Here is an 8,772-nt window from a genome sequence, read left to right on the forward strand (position 1 = left end):
TGGGTGTTGGGGGAAGGGGCAGTGATAGCATCTGCTAGCAGAGGTGAGGGAGCTTTTTTTCTGCCAAGGGCCATTTGGATATTTATAACATCATTCGGGGCCACACAAAATTACCAACTTAAAAATTAGCCTGCTCTATTTGGTAAAAATTTAATTAATTTGCCCCTAATACCTCGGCAGGGCCAGACCAAATGATTTTGTGGGCCTTATATGGCCAGCAGGCTGGATGTTCCCTACCCTTGTGCTACAGGAATGAATAATTCTTGGGTCTTTTAATTCATCCATTCACAGGTACCAGACTCTCTAAATTTGCAATAACATGTATAAAACAACAATCCTAAGAATTATGTTAAATCACTGGTTCTCAACTGGGGATGATTTAGCCCCCCAGGGAACATTAGCCAGTGTCTGGAATTATTTTTGGCTGTCACAGTTGGATGGGGAGAGTGGTACTGGCGTCTAGTGGGCTGGGATGCTGTTAAACATTCAATAATACATAGGACAGCTCACCCCCTTCCCTCTGCCCCCCTGCCCCGCCATCCCTGCTCCAATGCCATAGAAAAGTACCCAGTCCAAAGTGTCTGTGCTGAGATTGAGAAATTCTTAGATGAATGCTATTTCAGAAATAAGAACCCCAGATCCAGAGAAGTTGTATAATCTTTTGGGGCTTATAAACCTAGTCCGTGGCCCAGCCAGAATTTGAATCAAGGTTTATGGGCTTCCAAAGTCCATGCTTTTTGATTTATGTTGGTCTGCCTTCCAGAGAGAGAAAGAAAGAACCCAAATCCCAGAGGCTCACTGAAATAAACCTCAGCATCAGTACTGGCCATGCCTTCTGGCCCAGGACTTCAAAGGCCTGCAGCTGGCTGGAACCGGAAGGGGGTGAAGAGTGAACACCTTTCCCATCTTTCCCTGGCCTCCCTCACTCTCCTGGGCAAGTTGGGGCAGGCTCAGCGGGCACAGATCCCGGATCTGCATACCAGGGCTGGCGAAGCGCCCTTAGCTGGAAGCCCTGACTCCCTCCCAATACACAAGGACGCCCTTCTCTGCCAAAGCTGGCTGTTGGTTCTTTCTGGAATGGCAACTCTCCCCATCCCCCCAGGCTTGGGACGATCTTCTGGCAAGCATATGCACTGAAGAGTTACAGGTGGTGCAGACACGGTTTGGAAAGAATCCCAGCTGGGCCTCCTCCCAGGAGCCTTCTGATCACTCACCAGATAACTCTAGCTGCTTGCAACATCCCAGGAATCCTAGCTGCTCCAGGAAACCAGCTTCAAGGGCAACAAGAGCTTCTGAGAAGCTAGAATAATTTTGGAAGCTGAAACGGCTCTGTCCTTTTGCCTCCTTAGGGTAGACATATTTTTGCAATACTACCGGATTCTCCATTTCTCTCTTCTTACGATGAGGATAAGGAGTGAATACCAGCATAGAAGAGGGGTGGGAAATAGGAGGGGAAGAAGGACAGGTTCAAAATCTGCGGACTTGATCCAGACACCTTTGGGTTTCTGAACTTGAGTTGTTTCTTTTTCAGAGGTGAAGTGTATGTCATTTTTCTTTGGCGCTAGTTCATCGGCTCTTTGGGAGAACTCTTAGCTCTGCAGTGTCAAGTCTTCTGGTTTCCAGACCAACATCCTGCCCCGGGGGAATTCCCATCTATCACACATGCTGTTCTTGGTCGGTTTAATCAAATTTTCATTTGATGTTGGTTATAATTTCACATGTGGACCAGATATAGAAAAATTAAGTGGTTCCAGCAGCTTAGGTCTAAAGGGAAGCATTAACCTTTGGTATTAAATAAATTAAGACATAGTACTTTTTGGTACTATATTTCTGGAGGCACTGCTGCGTAGTAGCTGGTTTACTTGTTTATTCATTTTCTTTCACTCATTTAACAAGCAGTTAGCAAGTACTTACCTTGGTTAAGGCTTTTTGTAGGTGCTAGAGGGGTATTGAGGTAATTATGATAAGTTCTTACCCTTGAGAAGCTTAAAATCTGATGGGAAAGGAGAAATAAATAGCTCTCCCACAATGCAGGGTATAAATATTACAGAAAAAGTATAAGAAAGTACAGTGATTTTCTGTCCTATGCAATAAAACATAGTGGTGAGGCAGCAAATATGGGTTACATTTTTAAGAAAATAGGACTTAAAAAGGAAGAGAAAAGTAGTCCTTTACTGTGAGGGGTTGATAAGATTTGGGGAAAATATATCAACTGAGTAGGCATGGTTCCTGAATAATTTCTTTCCTTAAAAACTTCTTGTCCTGTTCTCTCATTATTGTCTTCATTAAAGCAACTAACTTATTGTATTACATATCAGCACTACTCAAAATGCGGCCTGTGCACCACTGCTGGCCTGCACACTGTTACTGTTCTGTGAGCCAAGTACAGAAACTGATGGTATTTAGAAATAGTCACAGTAATTTGACAATAATTTTAAGTCAGTTGTCTCTAGTAATTATAAAAAATTGGGGATTGTATTTTATATATCTTTAAAATTTTTCATTTTCTGGTAGGTTCCTTTTATTATGCTTTTCAAAAGTATCAGTCTGTGACATATTGGAAATAAAATAATTAAAAATCTTATTCCTTATCATCGATGAAGGTTGAATGAATAAGGGCTTGCAGCTTTCTTCCCACTGCGCAAGCACCATCAGGGCAGGAGCTGTGTTTTCCATGCCTGTATTTCAGTCCTGAGCCCGTGGGTAGGTGCTCCTGAATTAGCTGTTGAAGTAGATGGGAGCGTCATCATCGGTGAGTTCTTTTCAGCCGTTGGAAAGCCTATTGGTATTTTTCTTCTTGCATTAGCTCTTGGATTCATATACTCATTCCTGATAGAAGTAGTACTTGATTTTATTGTCCCAGTAATGCGTTTAAGCTTTAAGGTTGTTGCCTGAGTTTTAATTTTGTGTTATTTTGTAAATGTGCACTTGCTCACCTTATCCGTGTTCTCCAGGAGCCTAATGATTGAAGTCTTACCACCCCTCTTTTTCTCCCTTATCTTCAAAATTTAGTACATTGGACCTTTTACTGCCTTTGTGCTATTGGTGGGCATTTTAAGTTTTGCTTTTTAGGTTATGTATTAAAAATGTTTAACAAGATTATTCAAAGAACAAATGTCTAGAAAACCCCAAAGTGAGCAATTTTGGACACAATGAAGTGTGATCATCCCAGTCTGTAGGTTCCTACTTTAAAACCCATTTCAAAACCTTGAGATAGCCAGTACCTGATGCTATGTGACCTAATAGGACTACAGGTACGGAATTTTATTAAGGATTGTTGAAACTCTCAAAGCATTGTATGCTATCAGTTATGCTTTATTCACATACTTCTATCAAATATTAAAGTGAATCAGTGATAGAAGTGAGGATTGTGTCCTTGAGTGTTTATTAAGTATCAAAAACTGTGCCAAGCACTTAGTATGCATTATCTTATTGAATTTTCTCAACCAATATCCCCATTTTTCAGATGAAAATATTGAGGCTCAGGTTGAATTAAGTTGCTATAGGTCCGACCTACAGTAAGTGGAGCAGCAGGGATTTGATCACTGCTCTGGGCACCTACTGAGCCTGCATGTTTATGTCATTATGCTTAGAAATAGGAGTCAAAAATAAGAGAGTGGAAATTTAGAGAAAATGTCAACTTTGCAAATGGCTCTACCTTCCTGAAGTGTTTATTGTATTTGGGCCTAGCTTTCAACCGCCTGTAGAGACAAGGCAGGGGAAACACCCAGAAACATTTCCCATGCCCGAGAGTCTCCGAGCCTCTCGGGGTGGTGCCGGCTATCGTCCCTGTGGTTTTATAATGCACTTTCCCTCTCCCAGCCCACATTCAGACACTGCTCCAAACAAACAGCATGTCTCTTGTCCTGCCATTAATGGGTGAAGTCGTCGGCTTACTCTATCTTGACAATTAGTGTTTGAAAGAAACTTCTAAAAGTTTAATCATTGGGAGTGCTTAGTCATTGCATATAATTTTTAAGGGACTTTAAAAAACAATCCTGCCTGACCTCATGAGACCAAATGAGATGATGTCTTAGTTTTTGAAAACTATATGCCTTTGTTCAAATAAATGTAGGAGACGTTATTAGAACTTGACTTCTTCTGTGCCTTATAAGCAAGAACCCTTTGGTGCAGTCATTCGGAAAGAAGATAAATAGTCAGGGTAGGGATGGTGCGGAGGAGGGACATACAGTGGGTATGTTGTTACTCAGACATGGCAGCTTTCTAGTTGTGGGACCTTGGGTTAATTTTCTAAAATCTTGAAGTCTCAGTTTCTTTATTTGAAGGATAGAGATCTAATAAAAGCTCTTCCTAGCCTTAATGAGACTATTAAATAAGCTAATATGTGAGAAGTACTTAGCACAGGAACTGCCACAGTGTCGAAGCAGCAGAAATGATAGCTAGTCTATTATTTTTCTTAATCACTGTCTTGATGTATCTGATACTCCCATCTACCCAGACCAGATGGGCGAGCCCCAGGTTGAGGACTACTCTTTAGCATCACTGTTCTGAGAGAAGCCTAGAAGGCTGGCTGGTTGCTGACCAGGGGTTTTCTTTTGCCATCAAAGCGCTACCCTTTTCTCTGAGCACACCGTAAACACAATGGCAGGAAAGGGGTCGCCGAGTGTGGTTCCCTGCAGCAGGGGCTCAGGACGCAGAGGTGTGGTTTCACCTTATTTAGAGAGAAAAGATTCTACTGGTTTTGTAAGTTGGGAATTCTGCAAATTGATCAGAGTGCTGTCCCTTTCATCACCCATGTTCTCGGGTAAAAAAGAAAAAGGAAAACTAAGGATGGAGAGGGGAAAAACTCAGCTTCTCTTTCCCCCCAGATTGCTTCTTGAGTCGGTAGGTTTAAATGTGTCCCTTTATCTAGTGGTTGCATTAGGGTTAATGACTTGGTCAGTTGTTTGCACTAGCACTTGTCCAAGTTATTCGATACCTTTTGCTGTAGGTCACAGTGACTAGACATTCTGGTTTTGCAGGGACTGTCCCCAGTGACATGGCTCAAAGTGTTTCTTTTTAGCCACCGGATGATGTAATGTGGCCTTTTCTTATTCCCTGAGCCTCACACACACTGGAGACATAAAGTGATTGCTCTTGCAAAATGTTAATTGTAAGGATTAAATATCACTCCCCCCCTTTTTTTCTTTCTTTAAATGGAGTCTGGAATTAAAATAGAGAAGGTCCAGGGTAGCCAGTAATTGCAATTTGAAAAGGCTGGGGGTTCTGAAAAATCTGACCGCAATGAATTTCTACAGAAGGAAGAGGCACGGATTTGGTCAAACTAGTTTGGAGAGACAGGAGAGAGCTTATTAGTACAAGTTGGAAATTAAGAATCAAACCACCTCAGAAGAAAATTAATGAGAGGAAAGCATTCAGATCAGGGCAAAGAAAGTGGCTGTGTAAGGGGCAGCTCACTGCAAAGTTTTGAGTCAACACTCTAACTGGATTTTGCTTGATTATTTTCCATGTGGATTTTGGCATTTTAAATGTGTTATTAGCCAATGAGATTCTAACATTCTAGGATTAGAAGGGATGAGGGTGGTCATCTAGACTCCCAGATGCGGGTATTTTGAAAGCATTTGTATAGGCCAGGCTGTAGCTATGTCACTATTCATGTTTGTTATAACAAAATCTAGAGGATTGTACTGAAAATTTGTTGCCCATTTGCAAACTTAATTCTCCCTGATTAGATTTCTTTCCAGAGCACTTTTTATATCATTAGAATAAGATAAACTGTGGTAGAGGAAGGTTCTTGAAGGTTATCATTGAAAAAACTATCTGCCTTTGAGACGTGGCAGTTTAAATGGTTCAGTTTGGGCAAAGTGAGCACCTGGGATTGTAGAAAATGGTGCATAATGTTGTGCTTGTGTGTGTGTGTGTGTGTGTGTGTGTGGCGGGGGGTCATCTGGCTCAGCCTAGATAGTCATGGTCAGCAGAAGCTCATGAAATGTTGAATTAACTGGTAACCATTGTGTAACTTGTGATACACTTTCTTGGGCTGGACTTTTGATTCTCATATCATAGGAGGAAAGAATAACAGTCTAATAATAGCAATAATAAAAATTATTATCATGGCAGCTAATTTTGCTGAGTGCTTACCAAGTGCCAGACTGCATACCAAACACACACACAAATATACACGTACTTTCATATGTATATACAATTACTCACTTAATCTTTATAACATTTAATCTTTATATCGTCTTTTGAGGAAGAAACTATTATGCTCAATTTACAAATAAGGAAATTAAGGCACAGAAAGATTGAGTGACTTGGTCAAGGCCATTCAAGTTAGATGGGACCATATAAAAAGAATTGTTTAAGCCTCCATTCACAAGTAGGAAAATTGGGATCACAAGGAGGTAAAGTGGTTTTCTCAATAGTAGAGAAATATTTAACACAAAATTCTGGAAAAGTGGTTATTCTTACTGTATGTGAATGGCTTGTTTGTATATGACTATCCTCTTAAGTATCTTCCAAGGTAAAACTGTGCCTTTCAGTGTTGTTACCTCCATTCTTAGTAGAAGTGCCTAACTCATACTATTCACTCAATAACTGACTGTTGATTGAATCAATTATTCCAAGTCATTAGGCCACTCTGCTTTCTGAGGGATGGAAGGGCTGTAGTGAGGTTTAAGCTTTTGGTGTATACCTAATTTGTATCGTGCTAAGCTTTCTCTTAAAGAACACTTCTGCCTGCCACAAGGAAACTAAAGATTCTAGGCATCCTGCTTTGACTAGCTGGTTTATTCCTGAAGTTGTTTTTTTTCTGCAGAGCTTTGGGGAGAGAGTCTGTTATTGTGATGAGGTTACTAGATATATATTTTTTTCTATTTCAAAAAAGGAACATTCATCTGACACTAGGGTCTGGTTTGGGTCAAGGCCTGGCCTTTGGCCTCTGGATCTCTCAGGAAGGACCTCTACATACCTTATTCCTAGAGACTGAATTACTCGTCTCTTTCTCCCTGCAGAGCTAAGGCCACACTTTGGCATGAGGGTGATTCTCAAGAATTTTCAGCATTTCTTGGGGATCTAAAACTTATAGTGGTGTCTTCTTGGTGGAAATGGTTAGGCAGGTGTTTTTACTTGCAGACTCTGAAAAGCCAGATTATCTGACAGGTAACATAAAGTCCTTCCTTCTCTCATACATTCTCTTTTCAAACTGGTGACAGCTTTCTGGTTTGGGGTCCAAATGAAACACGAAACAAAACAAACAAAAGCAACAACAAAAAACAAGGATTCAACAATGAAAGAGATCTTGGCAATTATTGGGTCTGGTAATTTTCTTTTTTCTCCCTTCTTTAAGCTTTTAAAATTATAAAATATAACACACATATAGAAAAGTGCACAAAAAGATGTATAATATTGTGAATTATTATAAAGCAACACCCACGTTTTACCATCTAGATCAAGAAATAGAAAATTGCCAACATTCCAGTTTCATATAATCATCTTCTGCTCTTCCATGTTAGTTGACTATCAAATGGGCATCTCTAGCATTTTCTTTAGATATATATTTTTGCTTGTTTATTTATTTATTTATTTGAGAGAGAAGGGAGAGGGAGAGAGACACATCGATGTGAGAAAAATATATTAATCGGCTGCCTCCTGCATGCACCCCAAATGGATGCTTTTATATAAAGCATTTCTTTATATAAATAGGATTATATGACTTATTATTTTGTGTCAGCATATTTGTAAGATTCATTCAGGTTTTTGTATGTAGCTATCATTTTCTGACTTCCATTTCTCTTTAATTTTCCAGTGAAGTAATATACCATAATTTATGTATGCATTATACTGCCAATGCATGCTTGGACTGCCCCTTTTTGGTTATTAAACCATGCTGTATAAACATCGTTTTCATCCATCCTGGTGTAATTGCACACAAGTTTCTCTAGTCCAGAGCATATGCCCAGCAGTGGGAATACTGGGTCATGGGGATGTGTATATAATGTCAAACTATTAGCTAAAGAGGGCGTATCATTTTTCACTCCCATCACATTTTGGCCAACTTTTGGGCTTAGCAGACCTTTGAATCTTTTGCCAATCTGATGGGTATATGTGAGTCTACTGTGGTTCTGATTTTCATTTCTCTGATTAGTAATGATGTTGAACACTTTCCCACATGTTTATTGACTATTTGGAGTCACTCTTTGTGAAGTGTCTGTTTATGAATGTCATTTGCCCATTTTGCAGTTTGCTTTTCTGTCTTTTTACACTTGATTTGTAGGGCTCCCTTACCTATCTTGTAGCTTACACGTCTTTTAAAGAATGTCTATTCTTCTGTGGCTTGGTCTTTTCACTTGAAATATGATGTCTTATGATAAGTTTAAGTTCTTAATTTTAGTGTAGTCACATTTATAAATCATTTCTAATCTGGGTATTGCCTTTCATATCTTATTCAAGGAAGCATTCTCTACCTAAGAGTCATAAAAATTTCTTGTATTTATAGTTTTTTCATTCACATTTTGCTCTTTAATTCTCCTGGAGTTTATTTTTATATATAATGTAAATTAAGGATCCATTGGCATTTTTTCTCCATTAATACCCAATTTTCCCATTACAATTTATTGAAAGTCAGTCCTTCCCCCGCCCCTAGTCCATATGCCACCTCTCATACACAAAATTCATATAGTGTGTTTCTGAATTCTACTGTTTTATTCATCTATTCTTGGGCCAATACTACACTGTCTTAATTACTATAGCTTTAAAATAAGGCTTGGTATCTGGTAGAGCTAATTCTCTCACTTTGTCTTTCTTTTTCAA

This window comes from Myotis brandtii, unplaced genomic scaffold, assembly GCF_000412655.1.
Source record: "Myotis brandtii unplaced genomic scaffold, ASM41265v1 scaffold475, whole genome shotgun sequence".
In the NCBI taxonomy this organism is placed as follows: domain Eukaryota; kingdom Metazoa; phylum Chordata; class Mammalia; order Chiroptera; family Vespertilionidae; genus Myotis; species Myotis brandtii.